This window comes from Amphibalanus amphitrite, unplaced genomic scaffold (genome assembly GCF_019059575.1).
Source record: "Amphibalanus amphitrite isolate SeventyFive unplaced genomic scaffold, NRLGWU_Aamphi_draft 000627F_arrow, whole genome shotgun sequence".
Classification (NCBI taxonomy): domain Eukaryota; kingdom Metazoa; phylum Arthropoda; class Thecostraca; order Balanomorpha; family Balanidae; genus Amphibalanus; species Amphibalanus amphitrite.
Window position 1 is genome coordinate 177,801 of NW_024882121.1, and position 17,554 is coordinate 195,354.

The following is a 17,554-nucleotide window of genomic DNA, read 5'->3' on the forward strand; positions in this document are numbered from 1 at the left end:
GACATACTAGCAAGTATACATGTCTCAACCGAGACTGCCCTGCCAACGGGCCGCCACCCCTCCCCCCGCGCGGCGCAATGGTGTCACCACCCATTCAATACATCCACCCAGACACCAATGCGCCATAACAAAACACCCCTTTCCCGAGACCAGCAGACCGAATGGGGGATACAAATAAACAACAAAAGACCTTAAGTCGCCGCCAGTGTCGAGACCAGTGGCAGAACCCACCCAAATACGTGCTTGGTAGTTGGTTGAAGGTAAGTAATTATTTCCTCAACCTGGCCCGGAGCTTACCAGAAACGCCACGATCCCTAAAACCTGCCAACATGAATGTGAACGACACAGCGGTCACCAATGAAGAACAATATTACATTTATACCAAAGCCCTTACAGCAAGACTAACAAGTAACAACCATTAGCATTAGCCACTACTGCGATGATAGCCTCCACAAACTAAAGACCCTCGATATACCCGACGAAAAACAACCATCCATGAGTTCTGAGGCAGTTAACAAAAGCTGTATTTTCCTTTACCTTGAACCCTATACACATACCTATCAGCGCGACCATGCATTTTCCCAAAACTTTGGAAGGGGTTAGGACAGTATCAACGAAGGTCGTTGACAGCCGCCCAGCAAAAAAGGGGAGCGCTCTCAGCCCACTCCAGGAATCAGCGCTCCAAGCCGCCGTAATGACGCCCGCGCTATACCGGGCGTCCTAGCGGCAGCCACCTACGGGTAGACTAGCGAGCCGCCCCGCGGCCGTTGTAGAAGGTGGAAGAAGGGAGCATCCCGAGCAGCACCAGGGGCCGTGAGAAACGGCTTCCCCGGGCAGACTAGCGAGCTGCTTTTTTATTATTGCTAATGTTAATTATTATTGTTATTATTGTTATTATTGTTATTATTATTGTCATTATTATTGTCATTATTATTATTATTATTGTTATTATTTTAGTGCCGTCCCCCCCCCAAAAAAAAACATGGTAACCCAATGGTTGTTAGGCAACTGACAACAGAGGCCACAGCTACTGTTACGTGTACCTTAATCCCTGTGATATGCGTGGCAATGATAACGACCATGAATGTTACCTAAAGCTTTGCAAAGGTTCAAACAGTGACCACGAAACTATAGGTAATCAGGTCATAGATAGCCGACCAGCAAAAGGGGAGAGCTCACAGCGCCCGCCGGCATCCACATTCAAAGCCGCCGGAATGACGCCTGCGCTACCGGCGTCCTGGCGGCAGCCACCAACGAGCAGACGAGCAAGCCGCCCCGAGGCCGTTGTAGAAAAGCACATCCCCGGCAAACTAGAAAGCTGCCCAGAGGCCGTTGAAGAAGGGGACTACCACGGGCAGACTTGCGACTAGCGAGCTACACCCGAGGCTGTTGTAGGAGGGGACGCCCGCGGGCAGACTAGTGAGCCGCCCCGAGGCTGTTGTAGAAGGGGACACCCCCGGGTAGACTAGCGAGCTGTCCCGGGTTCGTAGAAGGGGACACCCCCGGGCAGACTAACGAGCTGCCCCGAGGCCGTTGTAGGAGAGGATATCCCCGGGCAGACTAGCGAGCTGCCCAGAGGCTGTTGTAGAAGGGGACATCCCGGGAAGACTAGCGAGCTGCCCCGATGCCGTTGTGAAGGACACCCCCAGGCAGACTAGCGAGCTGCCCCGGGGTCGTTGTAGAAGGGGACACCCCCGGGCAGACTAGCGAGCTGCCCAGATGCCTTTGTAGAAGGGACACCCCCGGGCAGACTAGCGAGCTGCCCCGAGGCCGTTGTGAAGGGGACACCCCCGGGCAGACTAGCGAGCTGTCCCGGGTTCGTAGAAGGGGACACCCCCGGGCAGACTAACGAGCTGCCCCGAGGCCGTTGTAGGAGAGGATATCCCCGGGCAGACTAGCGAGCTGCCTCGGGGTCGTTGTAGAAGGGGATACCCCCGGGCAGACTAGCGAGCTTCACCCGGGACTTGTAGAATTGGGCATCCCAAGATTCCCCAAATGTTTAGGGCAATTACAAGACCTGAATACCAAAATACCCGCTGTTGAAATCTGATAGTATCCGCATCCCCCCGCCACGGGCAACAAGCTTGCCTTCCCACTAAGCTCCGGATTGATCAGGGACCAAAAGACCGGCATACAGACAGCCCCTACGCTGTAAACAGGCCAATATGGGTAAAAATTGCCGTAGCTACCTAGCTCGACACGTTTTGAAAGTGTTTACTGCCTCCAAACGCCGAGCTGCCTCAATGTCACCCATAGAAGGTACGGTAACTCACCCACCAACCAATCATAGGCAGGTCCTGAGTGACAAAAGTACACAACCTGAGTACACACAACCAGGTTGCTATCATAAAAATGTTAGAAATTACTCGTAACATCGTATGGTAAAATTAAAATTCCAACCACTCAATGACCCCCGGTGACGCCGACAGCGCGAGCAGCAACCGCGCGCGACCCCTGACAGCGCGCCTCCGAATAAATTAATAAAAAAATATATAACGCTTGGAAAAAGGCCATACATCACAAAAACAGCTCACCTCCCAAGGGGTACGCTCACTACGCCAACCCTTACGCCAGTATCAGTTGTCCTGTATGGGAACCACGTTTCAACCATAGCCAGGCATAACCAACGACAACTCTACAAACTCAACTCCCAACCCTCAACACCAACACCACCGGTTAACACCGGCCCACCTCAGTGGCCACTCAACACCTAAGCCGGCCAGGTCGCGCGCTTGGAGCTGCTACCCCTTGGAAGAATGAGCTGAATCCATTTAAACGGAGTGTAGAATGCCAATGTCCAGCGTTCTAAGCAAAAGCAAAAAGGTATGACGAATTCCATCTAAAGTGATCAAGTACCTACCTACCGGAGCAATACGTAAACCCCCCAGTTACTTGAATATCCTGGGCAACATTTGGTGTTGACCAGTGAAGCGTCATCAATAAATTGTTTTTTATATTGTTTGTTTGTTTTTATTTTTACTTTATAATTCTTTTAGTTTTTTTCATATACCTACATTTTTTATACCTAACCCCCATTTACCCAAATAACCTAAGCGCAATTGGCGTTGATCAGTGAAGCGCCATAAACTACTATCAAAACTCATCGCTCCGACAGCGCCACGCCACTATAGCTGAGCCCGCCATTCACGGGGTGCGCTCACCATGGCAAACCTTATGCCAGTAGCCGTTTACCTGCATGGGAACCAAGGTTCAACCATAGCCAGGCATAACCGGACGACTCTACAAATGCAACCACCGCTCACAACACCATCACCACCTCGTTGGTGAACCGCACTGGCCCACATCAGTGGCCACCCAACACGAAACCCGGCCAGGTTCTGCACTTGGAGCCGCTATCCCGTGAAAAAGTGAGCTGAATTCACCCATACAGAGTGTGGAACGGCTAAGTCCAGCGATCTAAGAGAAGAAAACAATAAGACCCCTAGTTTGTAAATGATGAGTTGTAACCGATGAGGTTTTTTTTAACCTACCCCCCCCCAAAACAAATTAATATTTTAACTGGAAATAAACCATACCCAGCCATAAACCACTCCAAATATCTCCGCAACTAGCCCACTTTCCACCTCTTACTAACCATACACCCGGACCAGTTAGGCATCCCACCAACCCCTCCATTATTAACCAATTGCATACGAACTATATCAGCCATCAAAGTATAAAAAACAATCAACGTCCTTGCAAAAGCAATATTGCATACAGAAAACACAATACACATTAATAATTGAAAAATACTTCTTAGCGAAAGAACCCACAAAAAAAAAACTGAATTTCATACTCCCTTTGCTCTGCGACGGTTGCACTAGATCACCAAAAAACACGCCCAAGGCGGCCACAACCGAGCTGCGACCGTCCGACAGCTCAACACTCAGTTAGTACTGAGTGAGTGACGTCAACCCTGATGCTGGCGAGGGGTACCAGTGCCCAAAAATTTGAATTAGGTGGGAAACGTCACCCAAATGAAAATCACTGTTCACTCGCCTCCAATTTTTAATAGCCCATTTTCCACTCCCATTTTTACCCAGAAAAAGCATTTGCATGGATGGATAGCCATTTTACTTCCCACATTATACCAGCCTTTTATGAAATTTTGCCGCGCATCCTTTTTCACTCTTGTTAGGCCTTATTTGACCATCAATTTTCCACTCTTATCCCTTTTTGGCGAGAAATTTTCATAGACCCGGGAACAGGGGGGGGCAGCGGGGGTGCTTGCCCCCCCCCCCAACTTGAGAGCCGTGGGGGCGTCGCCCCCTCAACATTGAGGCAGCGAGAAAGGACCTTTCCTCCCTTTTCCGGACTTCTTTCCTTCTTGTTTCCTTTATATATCTTATCAGGACACGGCCTTTCCTTGCCATCTGAAGGGTTTCTGCCGATACAGTATCGATTTGATATCTGCTATTGTCATCCCACTTTGGTTTGGGCCTGACCCCGGCCATAGTTTGGCAGGCCAGCTTTTACATACATATACTGGACCATTTTGAGCCAACCTTGAGAAATAGGTACATAACGTACAACGGTGGTAAAATCGTTGCTATAGGTATAACACAGTTTACCCGCCCCGGGTGTGAGGGAGGGGTGTGGGGCAACGAGTGCACTGACGTGGCACCCACGGAAGGCCGGTATGGGATTATGTAAAGCTCAGCGACACCTTGGGCCTGTATGGTGCCCCCGGTTATCGGTAGCATCCTCAGAATCACCGGCGTAGGGCCCTTAGAGCCGCCGGTAAGGGGCCCGTAGAGGCACCGGTGTGGGACTGTCATGCAGGTGCCGGTGCGGGCGCTCAGAGGCACCAGTGTGACTCTGTCAGAGGCGCCGGTGAGGGTCCTATAGGCGTTGCTGTGGGCCCTCATAGACGCTGGTGTGGAGCAGTTACAGACTGGTGTGGGGCCTGAGCTGCTGACGCGAACCCTCTACAAGCCGGCAGGGGGTTCTCAGTGACCGGCAAGAGGCCCCTGTCACCGGTGTGGGGCCCTCAGAAGTCACTAGTGGGTGGTCCCTAGATGCGCACTGCGCAGGTGTTGGGTAGGGATTCGAGTCCTCACTCTCAGAGCCGCCGATATAGGGTTTTAATAGGTACTGGTGTAGGCACTCAGAGTTGGAGGCGTGAAACCCTCAGAGACACCGGTGTGGGTCCTCATAAGCGCCGATGAGGGCCCCCACAGTTGCCGTTATTGGGCCCTCAGAAAAATAATTGTGGGACCATGACTCAGAAGCCGGCGTGGGGCTTTAAGGAGATCTTAGTGTGGCAATTCAGGGCCCATGAGGTGCTCTAACGAGCCTAATGGGGCCCTCCCGAGTCGAAATATGGCCATCGTTAAGCCTCAGGTCAAATGGTGCCGCAGGGTCCCCCGGACCCGAGGGTCCCTGTGAACCCGATTGGGGGGGGGGGGAGTGCGTGTTCCCTTAGACCCCTAGCTACGCCACTGTTTCATATGCATAAAGTCAGGTATTTTAGGCTCGCCTCCCCCCCCCCCCCAACTTGAAAATCGTTCCCGGGCCCCCAGGAATTTTCCTCCGACACCCCAGCCAAAATACAATTTTGGGACACCGAGGGGTACCCCAGCCCTAACAACGTATACTGACTAAATCCTTGTAACTATTATTGATAGCACCTGACCTGTATTGTTCATTTGCTGTTTGCAGGAGAAAGGTCATCCCAAATCCTATAGCGACAAGTAGAAAAAAAGAAACAGACTGCTTTGAATATAGTTATAGACGATTTAACAAGCCTCAGCAGCAGCAGCAAACCAAGGTTGAAAACACGTTGAACTTAGAGTTGACTAGATTTCATTTTTTCTTTTAAATACCTTCAGGCCTCTGAACGATTTTATCAGAATTTTATTACTATCTTACTTTCCACCAGCATTGCCCCTCATGTTCCTATTGGTGGAACCAAATATCCCCACAAAAATGCCGATATCGCCCATGCCCAAGCGTTCACTATCTACCCTATCGGGTCCCCCTAGAACCTTCATTAACAGATATGTACCGCGCCCGGCATACATGGAACAACGTACCTTTCAAAACCCCGGCCACCTTGGCCTATACCTGACGATGTCCCGTAAGACCTGCTAGGCAGCACCACTGAAGCAAGATGAGCTGGGAGGTGTCGGAACTCCCTCAGCTGACGCGGGAGCTGTGAAGAAATCCTCCAGCGGCCAGAGAAGACTCTGGCCCAGCGGGCCGGCCCCGCCGAGTGTGCCGATCCGTCGCCGTTCAGAGTCGGATGCCAACCACCCACCAAGCCATGGAAGAAGAAGAAAAAAACGGATTGTGTCACATAACCATTTTTAGCCGAAAGCTCGTATCAAAGGGGGGTATCAAGAGGGGTTATACATACTGGAGCCATTTATCTGACAATGCGCGCGATGACACATCGGCAGGATATGCATATTGCATACTAACATTACCATGATGATTGATGTCGCTTATGCATGCCTAGGCAATGCTCTGTTTATTGACCACGACAAAAAGGCACCTTACTCTGGCAAAAAAAAAAAAAAACGATTCACAAACGCCACTACCATAAAAAACTGAAAACAGTTAACTCGCACCTCAATGTAGAGTGAGAGCAAAACAATCACGGGCTACCATAAAACTGCATCGTTATAGAAAATGGCATACCTAATGCAGTCTTTAAATATGAGGGTGAAAACTTCCTTTGGGTACTATCCTGTAACTTACTATATTATCGCCAGTGCATCCAAACTACCTAACATAATTTCCCATCTAATCTAAAATATCCTAGTCCCGACTCCCGAGACTTACCCCACAAGTGGTTTCCACTATCACCTCTGCACCTCCGTACCTATATCACCCACTTAACCTTCACTCCAACCTAACCAGGTAACAATACCATTTTAGACCAATACCATTGCATTGGGTATCATTAGCATGAACTCCATTTACCCTCTCAAGTCTCACCTGGTAGTTGGTACCCTTATTATCAACAATCCCTAACCCACTAATGAAAACCCCGCTCGGACACGCTCGGACACGCTCGGACAGAGCCAAACATCACCAGCAGCTCATTCTCCACGGGGTACGCCCACCTGGCACACCTTACGCCAGTAACCGTTCACCTGTATGGGAACCACAGTTCAACCAATACCAGGCACCACCAAACGGCAATTCTACCAACTCTCTGCACAACCACCGGCCAACACCACGTGGCCACCAAACCCTACGCCGGCCAGGCCCACCTGGCCCCCCTGGGCGTACCTCCACGGGGTACGCCCACCTGGCACAACTTACGCCTGTAACCGTGCACGTGTATGGGAACCACAGTTCAACCAACACCAGGCACCACAAAACGGCAATTCTGCCAACTCCAACCACCGGCCAACACCACGTGGCCACCAAAAACCCCACGCCGGCCAGGCCGTGCACTCTGAGCTGCTACACCGAGAAGCATGAGCTGATTTCACTCACACTGAGTGTAGGATGGCAAAGTCCGGCGTTCCGTTCCAGGGAAGATGAAAAAAAAACAGTTTCAGCTATGTTACACACAGCAAGAACCTACACCCAATCTCCCAAAATCTGAAAAATACCACCAAGCAAATTTCTACCAGCAGTCCATGTTTCATTCTTTTATCCAACCTTCAAAGAACCTATAATACAGGCATTTGCCGACCCATTACTCATCGACCCCTTTCTTACCTCGATAGCATAACATAAGCACAAAAATAACCAAACCTCATGCCGAAAATAAAAACAAACAACTAACAAACAACAAACCAGTAAAAATAAACATAAAAAACCGAAAGGAAAAACATCCTCGTCAATCAATATAACATTGATATAAAACCGAACTTATACTCCCCTTGATGTCTTCCAGTTTCCACTGAACACGACCGCAGTAAACGCAAAAACATTTCAGAGCGAGAACACTGCTGACTTGCGTCAGACCGGGCGGCCTAGAACAGAGTGACCGCGCATATACACTCAAACCCCGCGCCGCCACCGTCACGTGACACGAGTCGCTCCACCAATCAGAGGAGGCCGCCGCCTCAGCGGCCTTGCCGCCCGGGGCGCGGGCGGCCGCCCGCCTGCCGCCGAACGCTGCTCGCCGAGGCCGGCCCGGCTCCGGGGCCGCCCCAGAGAAGACGCTCGTAGTGTCGCGGAAAAACCGGTTATATCTTGTTATATATAACCGGGCGTATTTGTCGTTGAAAGTTGTTTCTATCGCACGTTTATCACGGGTAATTCAATTTTATGCATGGCATACCATTAATTTCCCTGTTGACTAGCCGAAAACGAAACGGAGGTCTAAGCCAATCTGGGCTTTTTTATTTTCGGCTCGATCCGTAGTTTTTTTTTCAATTAATCAAGTTTTCGCCTCTTAGGCCCGCACCTGCTCCCCAGTGTTTTCTGGAAAACGAAACATTTCCGAGACTAAAACAGCATGAGATCATTAAACATTCCCGATCCGTGTGAAGATGTTCATGCAACTGTACATACAAGTATTGCAGCTCACGAAATACGCACTACGCAGCCCATGAAATACGATGAAAAGAAAACACAAAATATGTGGTTCTGTTGCAACTTCTACTGGGTGAAAACGAACCACAAATTTTAAGTGAGTGCAAGTGGGTGGTAAGCTTAATGACACTCGCAAATACAAGCGAAACACCAGCGCAGCATAAAAAACATAAACTGCTTTCTGCGTATTGTATAGTATCTATGCCTACCTTCACAAAAACTCAGAATATAGTCAGATGTAATGCAAATCATCCAGCAATAAGAACCACAATCAATCATGAAGCTGAAGTACTTGTGTCATATAATCCGAACCATATAATCCAAAACCAGATCTGAAGCATTCATGACATGTGACTTGGCTTCGCCAAAAATTCCTGACAAGGCAGCACGGCTAAAAGAGGATGCCTGCCAGCGCTCTCGACCTAGTGATGACCATAAGCGCACACCTCAAACCACAAATTTAGGAGAATCCCGATGTCCTATTCGCCACTGACTACGTGTTCTAATTTTCAAATACCACTGTCTACCAGGGTTGTATACGACTCAATCAATAGCAATCAATTCAATCACGACAAATTTGGGAAACCAATCAAATCAATCAAGTCAGAGCAGTTTTCGGGAATTGATTCAATCGACTCAAACGCGACAATGAAAGGAATCAATCAACTCAATCAAACGACTCAAACCAACACATACATTAGGTTTTTTGCCCCACCAACTTGGAAAAGTGTCCATAGCAGTCTGGTGTACCTACCTACCTACCTTCCTACCTACCCACAGAAGAAACATAAAAATATTGTCATTTAAAATTATAAATTGCCATGCCATTCAAAGTTTCTATGTAATAAGGATGGATACCTAGTGATGGACAGGTGGATCATGATATTGAGGTTCAATGGGTAGAATTGGAGCAGAAGTTTCATTTAATGGGTGCAAAATAACCCAGTAGTTGACTCGCCCCTTAACCCAAATCACCACCTTTCACCTAAAGGTTGTCAATTTAATTTTGGCCATATTCCAACATGTCCATTTACACTAAATATCAGATATTCCGGTTGAAAGTTGGCTGCTCGGATTTTGGCATTGTTCATGATTTGGACAATTTACCCTACACCACGTCTATTTTAATGGATAATATGCATCAATAACATATTAACCATAGGGAAATGGAAATAAATATCTTACCTGCATGTGACGGTTTCAGTTGGACAGAGACTAACGGGCAACCTGAAAAATCTTTCCACACAATGTGCATTTGAGGCGTGGGATGTTGTCAGATTGGGAAGGAAGAGATTTGAAGTATTTAGCGGTCCGCGACTCTGGACGTGGCATGTCAATGTTAGGTACCTATGTGAAGAATTCAAAACATTTAATTGCAATACAATTTGAAACTGTTAGGACTGGGGGATAAGGATGAGGATTAAAAATATATTTAAAAGGAAATGGAGATGACAGGGACTCTGGAACCACAGGATAAGATAAGGACAAAGGAAGTAGGAATAAAGAAAATTAAAACGCGAAAACGGCACGGTGCGACTGTGAATAAAAGAAAACGTTTTGCCAATAAGTATGCTAAGCTTTTATAAATCCTTATTCTACGTGTTTTGATTTTTTTGTAAGATGACGTCATTGATTATCATGTTCTATGGTAGATCATCATAAAATAAATCGGTTGTACAACACCAATTTCGTTTTAATTATCATTTCATTTGAAATGAAACCACTTAATAATATTCGGTAGAATATTTAAAGGAAAATGAAATATATTAAATATGTTATGCTTAGGCTCTCAGGAGAAAAGGATCAACAAACGTTCTGCTGCAATTTAAACAATGCAGCAAATTAGCTATTAATTGGTATACGTAAACGTAATTAGCGAGACGAAAACGGCGCTTTTGTTTCAGTTATTTTTGTAGGGGTTTCAGATATTTATAGAGTTCAGTGGGTTGTTTCTGAGGAGATGTGGAGATGTGAATTATTAATTAATCACACTTTATTAGTATATAGGGCCTTGCACTTTATCATCTGGATTAAAAAAAAAAACGTTTCCTGCTGAGTGCAGAAAGGTAGGTAGGTGCATCGCTAGGTTCTATCACCAGGATTGGAGCAGTTATGAGTTATTGCAGTTGAAAGTCAAAGTTGGCCGTTCATGTTTAGGCCCTGTTCTTTATTTGGCCATCTACCTCATATTGCAGTTGTGATGACAATTGACAAGCAGTTTTCAGTGTAGTTTTGTGATCTTTGATGTCATCAGTTGGTGTCATTATTTTTCATCAACTAAAACTTATTTGAACTTTCCATTCAATCGACTCAATCATACGAGTCACTCTAATTTTCGGGAATCAAATCAGTCAGCCAGTCGCTAAAGTCAAACGAGTCAGTCAACCAGTCATCTCGAAAAGTCAATCGACTCAATCCAATCAACTCAAAATACGCGTTGAAACAAATCAATCAATTCAATCGACTTGATTGGTATACAACCCTGCTGTCTACGAGAGGAGTCGTAACGCTGCGTTCGAGCTACATCAGCGCATCAATTAAACAAAGGAAAACTACCAGTTTTGTTTTCGGCTTTCAGTTTGCACAAGTATTAACATAAAAACTGACAAGCTAATATGAGACGATAGCTATGTAAAGAGCTCCCGGAATTCATTTGTAAACGGATGCTATGCGGAAGTCATGCAGCCTAATGACTACCGTGGCTGGTCGGTGCTTCCATCCGAGTCGCTGTGTCATAAACCGGCAAATCCCACTAATGATCATCAGGGAAAGCTATATAACTGGTGAACAACTCTGCGGCGACACGCAAACACTCTCCCGAACAGAATAATGGCTATCACTGAACAATGCATTTCATAAAAGTGTTACCCCTAAAGAAGGCTGGATATGGCATATAGACAATTGGCATACTTCCTAGTTCCTACACACACGGCTCACGCCGGATGAATGCACTGCATGAGCGATGAATGCATGATTGGCAATAGCTTAAAAGTTAGATGAAATTTAGCACATACAGGGTGTCCGGAAATTATTTGCCCGCCCCCTCCCCCCCCCATCAACTCGCCGCCATAACTAATTAACAAAGAGCCCCCGGGGTCATGGTTTCTTTACCGATTTATCCCCTGCCCCGTCCTACGCATTGGCATTCCATAGATCAAGATGTCCAGAGTATCCGCGCTGATCTTCAGTCATTCCTTTCACAGGTTCCTCTAAAGTCTGTTTTGTGTGGGAGCTGGTTCAATCTTGCTGAGCTCCTCCCTCATGATTTCCCATTGGTTTTCGATTGGGATAAGGACAGAGGATTCGATTTGACTTCCCACTTCATTCCAGTCTTCACCATAACTTCAGCGCGATGACGCGTTGTCAAAGAGTTCCTTTCATCCTAGTGGAACTGGACACCACGTTCAAGTGCGAGTTACGCCTGCCTAACACTGGCCCCTGGCACCTCGCAAGTGTCAGAGCCAGGTGACCAGGTTAGGTCATGTGACTAACGGACAGCTGTGGATAGCCTGAGGCACGGTCTAAGCAAATTTTAAACAGTTCTTAAAGCGCACGGTGGGATTATAGCTGAATGAACAAGGGGGACATAATTTCTGGACACCCTTTATGACATAACCATATTCATTCATATTTATTTTGCACCAAACATTGGCAAATTCCCAACAGCTGATAACAAACAATCATCAGAAATCACAAAACCGTCATGTGTCAGCACGGAGCTTAGGTCACAGGGGTCACGGCCCCCGGTGGGACGTAGCATGTCAGCAGTCGAAGTAGGCGACGCGAAGCTTGGCTGTTGTCCCTCATCAAGAAGCGGATGCTATCTGCCAGTCCGTCTGGGGCGCGCGATGGCGTCACCCTGTGACTGCACGACCGTCCGGCAGCTGCCTCGAGCACGGCAGAGAAGTCGTTTCCGCACATGCGGGACAGTTGGAGAAGAAGAGAGTCGCCAAGCAAGTCGGGGCACATGGCCAACTTCGTCAGGCCCGAGAGGAATGCCTGCTGGAGACGGTGCTCGGACCGCAGAGCACCACTTGCAGCCCGGAAGCATGCCGACCGAATCAGCTCATGTGCTGGGGCTATACCGGCAGCAGCGAGGAGCGCTGAGTGGTGGGCGCGGCGAGGCAGCCCCAGCGCCGTCTTGAGGGTCGCTGTCTGAGTGGCGTGCAGCTCTTCGATGTCAGCTGAGTTGAGTGGAGCGGACGAACAGCCGTACGTCAGTGCTGGCTGAACCACAGTCTTCCAGAGAAAACATTTATCTGCTGGACAGAGCCCAGATGCCAGCATGCCGGCAGGCGCAAGGCTGTACAGGCTAGCCCGCGCTCTTGCCGTGCGGTGTCGGACATGCGGTGCGGCCGACAGGCTGCCGTCCAGTAAGACGCCGAGGTGTTCAGACTGTTGGTGGTTTCTCAGCCTCTGACCCGACAGACTCCATCTGGGCTCTTGGGCTAGTAGCTCTTGACCGAAGATAATGCAGTGGCTCTTAGTTTTGGCTGGCTCTGGGTGGACGAACTCTAGTCTCCAGCGCTGAGCAAAGTCGCCAACCAGCTTCAGCATGGTATCAAGGTTTTTAGCATTTGTAGCTAAGAGGAGCAGGTCATCAGCGTAGCATACAGCCGGCGCATGATGACCATATATGTCCGCGCCGAGGTCGCTCGCGTCCAGTGCTGTCACAAGAGGACGCAGGAAAGCGTTCGCGAACATTGGTGACAGGATAGCGCCCTGCCTGGTGCCGCGGCAGACACGGAAGGCTCTGGACGTGGAGCCAGCAAATGTCACGCGGGCTGTGAGTTGACGATACCAAGTCAGCATCAGCAGCCATGAGCTGGGGCTGAGGTACGAGGCTAAGCGCATAAAAAGCCCGTCGTGCCAGATCTTATCGAAACATTTCCTGGCGTCCAGGTTCGCAGCATAGACAGGTAAGCCGTGATGCCGGTTCCATTGGATGGTCTCACTGACAAGAAGTGAGGCCTCGCAGGTGCCGCGCTGCGTGGCGAACCCGAGTTGAAGCCCATGGGGCCTGAAGCTGCCGTCTAGCTCGTCCAGTACCAGCATCTCCAGCAGCTTGGAGGTACACGTCGTCAGGCTGATGGGCCGGTAATTGTCCAAGTTGTTTGGATCGAGCTGCGATTTTTTCAGCAGAGGTATAATGACGCTCTCGGAGAACGCGACCGGAACGTCACATGTAGTAAAACAGGCCGACATAAGGCGAGCCAGGGCGGTCAGCAACGCAGGTGAGCAGCCGTGAATCAGGTGCTCCCCTGTCACTCCATCCGCGCCCGGCGCCTTACCGGGCAGAAGGCGTCGGAGCAGGCCGGCGACTTGGTCGGGAGTGACGGTGGGAGGACGAGCCGCCGACAGGCAAAGCTGTGCTCTTTCTTCAACTGCAGCGGCAATCCGAGACTGATCGGCATCTAGCAGTGTGAAGTCGTCCCTGTGAACCGCCTCAAAATGAGTAGCAAATTCTGAGGCCGTGCGCGTTGTCCCACTGGATACCTCGCCTCGGCGGACTCTCTTGACACGGCGCCAGAATCCGCTGACGTTGCCATCTTTTCGAAGTTGATGAAGCAGCCGGGCCTCTTTCTGAACAGGGGCCAGAGCTGCTGCGCGACGCGCCCTCCGGTATTCCCGCCGTGCAGTCCGATAGCAGCAGTGGACGGTGGAACCGAGCGGCCGTCCAGATGTGGAGCCAAAAACGGACGCGGTTGCGCGCGGCCGCTGTGTCCGGAGTCCACCAGGGCTTGGGTCGGTGCTGTTTCTTGGTGCAACCGGCCGCTCTAGCAGCTGTAAGTATGCAGTGAGTTATTGTCGCATTCAGAGCATCCAGAGACTCGCCGCATACAGAAAGATTCCTATCGAGCAGGTCACCCAGCGTTCGTCTATAAGTTTCTATTCTGTCGGCGCGGTCCCAACAGATAACTTCTGTGTCAAGGGCTGCAGTGCTGCGGGTGGTGTCGGCGGTACCTGATGTCTCCTGTGGTGCTGCAGCGGACACCAAAACACGGCAGACGAGAGGCTGGTGCGGACTGAGATTCTCAGCGTGCAGAGGCAGAATTTGGCAGTCAGTAATGCCCGGGAGCAGATCACACGGCACGGCTATATGATCTATGTGACTCTGGCAGCCAGCACGCGAGTAAGTGAAGTCCATCGGCTGGGGAAATAGAAACTCTGCTACAACAAGCTCGTTATGGTCCAGTAGGTCCTGCATAGCGACGCTGTGTCGAGTGAAGCCCTTGAGCCGATGCCACTGTGATGGGCGTTGCGCTGCTGTCATTCTCGGTAGTGCACAGTTGAAATCTCCAACTAAGACTACGGGGGCAGAGGGGCGCTGCGCAGCAATCAAGGCGTCCAACTTGGCTGTGACAATATCGTACTCATCAGAGTTGCCGCCGGACCCGTCCCAAAACGGCAAGTAGCAGCCGATGACATTCAGCACGGGCTGCCTGTTGAACGGTGCCGTTATGCCACACAGGCGTGGATCGTCGCAATCAAGTGACCTGAAGGTCAGTCCCGGTCGGCGGCGGCAGATAACAATCAGACCGCCGCGTCTTCTGCCTTCTCCCGGCCCGGGCGGGGCTTCCATTGAAAATGATTGGAACACCTGGAGAGCGTCATATCCTGCGGCGACAATAATTCTGTCCGCGTACGCCTCCTCCGCACGCGACAACCAGCTTTCTGATAGGGCCAATATGTCACAAAATGGCAGAAGCTGATCATCAATATACTTGAAGGCGGACAGAAAACCCTCACAATTATAGGTGCCGACGGAGAGCAGACAGTCCTTAGGCGAGTGAAGACTAGCGGCGTGCTGGTGGGGCCGCGTCGTCGTCGTGCCATCGCCAGCCGCTGTCGCTGGTGCCCCAGGGGTCGGAGACGGTGCGGTTGTTCTGCCGATCCCGTCCACGGCGTCGCGCCGTTGTCCACTCGCCGTGCTCGTGGGAGTACCCAGTAGTTGCGCCTGAGCTCCGCTGCGAGTGGGTGGCGGCGCTCGGCTGGGTGGACTGGTGCTGTCTGGTGCCGCTGAACCGGGTGATATTGATTGGGGCGTGTCGCTCCCTTTGTACCGACTGATTTGTGGCCTGAAAGCGCCTCCGTCGGTGACCCTTGTCAGCCTTCGGCCGAACGCTGAGGCCTGTCGGCCAGCGTCCAGGGTCCATGATTACTGCAGAGCGAGCCTCGGCAACCTCAAACATATATGCCCTTCCTGGTGACTGTCCGTTGAAAGGCAGGCGATGGAAGCCGTACAAGTTTCCGGCTACTGACTGTATCAAGTCGTGTACGGCGTGGTGTGGCGCATCTGGGCGGAAACCACTGACAATGAACTTCTTTGTGTCTGGCTGCGGAGCATCTGCAGTAGTCAGTACCAGATCAGAAGCGGCTCCCGACCCAGTCATGGCAGTCCGCTCAGCAGCGAGACTGAAGTTGTCAGGTCGGGTCGTGACCTCCTGACGGGTCGAGCCGGTGCCTTGGTACGAGCGCGGTGGGGACAGAGGTCGCGCCGATGGTACGGGATTCTGTCGATCTGCAGGCACAGGCGCACCGCCACCCTGGTGCTGGACAGGTCGTTGGCCCACTTCGTAGCTGCTCTCCGAGTCTGAGTCGCCGGTTTGCCAATGGATTGCATCCGCAATTGCCTTCCCAAGCGCTCGTAGATCTATCGCGGCGGCGATATCTTTGGCGGAGGTAACCGGGCGGGCTCCGGCAGGCTGCGTCTCATTGTCGCCTCTGCTGGCGGCAGGTAAGCGTGCCTGGTTTAACTGGGCGGCCGTGCCTTCGCCTGCTGGTGACTGGTTCGCAGCCTCACGGCCTAGAGAACTGCGCAGCTGATCCTCAAGCTCGTCGATTCTAGCGTCACGGGCGGCGCAGGCTCGCTGCAGCTCGTACAGCTGCTCCTCAAGACGTTGCAGCCGAGCTCCCTGAGATTCAGCAGCAGCTGCGCGCCGCCGTAGCTCCTCCAGTTCTCTGTCCATCCGCAGCTGCGATTCAATGACGGAGCGCAGGGAGGTCTCCACGGTAGCAGCGCTGACCAAACCGGGGGGTGGTTCGTTTACCGAACTCGACGACGGCGGCGGCGTTCTACCGGCCGGCTTAAGTACGTGGTTGTCGGTGCGGCGGGTAAGCTGGCACTGAGCGGCAGAGTATCCCAGCTCCCAGCAGTCGTCGGCGAGGGCGTTAATGTTCCCTGACTGCCGGCTACGTAGTGGCCGCCCAGCGGTGGCGGGGATCGCTGTCGCTAGGCTGTCGTGCAGCTTCTCACGAAGACGGCGCAAGTCAGTCTCTTCCAAGGTCGCCAGAAGACAACGTACCTCCACCGGACTGCACTGGCCGGAAAACACAGTACCACCGTTCGCGAAAAGTTCTCGCTTCTCAGCGGAGGAGGCGTCAGCCGGAACCAGTTCTTGTAGTCTGACACGTTGGCTTGGGGGAACGGACGGCTGCTCCAATATCTGACTGAGCTCCGACTGTGTCAGTTCTGGCGGTGTGTCCGGTAAGACGGCATCGGTTTCCATGACTAAACCTACTCTTCGTGACGTTGTAGGCACTACTATATATTCCGAGAGAGAAGTGTCAAAAATTAGCACGAGAGTCACAGAGAAAAATCAAGAGCAAAGTCGCTGAGGCGGAAATTCGAAAGTTCGGTAACTGGGTCAAAAATTATCAAACTTTACAAACTTATAATAGGATGTTTGTTCAATTAAATTAGAAGCGGGTGGACCACACTTATTCTACGTTAAATTAGGAACCGTATGGTATTAAGCACATATCACAAGGCGGAATAGGACCGCAAAAAATATGCGAAACCATAGAGCACTTTTAAACACGTCCGACCCGAACCAAAAACGCATTGCTCATTGCTGACCTATATGCCTCTCTATAATTAATTCACTCAGTCTAGTGCATAATTCAAATAATAGAGCCTGATGAATGCAAACATTCAAACATGGACGGTTTGGTTGCAAGGATTTTTTTTTTGAAATTGTGTATTATTTTTGATAAATGAGTACCTACAACTTTTAAGCGCACCATATCTGGCTGTGGTCGCCGAGGTACCGGT

At 50.5% G+C, this 17,554-nt stretch overlaps 1 protein-coding gene and 1 long non-coding RNA gene across 4 annotated transcripts in view; both read right to left on the bottom strand.

The window, feature by feature from the left end:
* LOC122363559 overlaps nt 1–17,554 on the bottom strand; it is an 83,794-nt gene that overhangs the window by 26,465 nt on the left and 39,775 nt on the right. The gene's annotated exons all lie outside the window — the stretch shown is intronic.
* LOC122363562 lies at nt 7,066–7,791 on the bottom strand. The gene is made up of 2 exons (XR_006253388.1): nt 7,385–7,791; nt 7,066–7,201 (listed from the first exon to the last, which is right to left on the bottom strand). It is a non-coding gene; the product is annotated as an uncharacterized LOC122363562 (long non-coding RNA).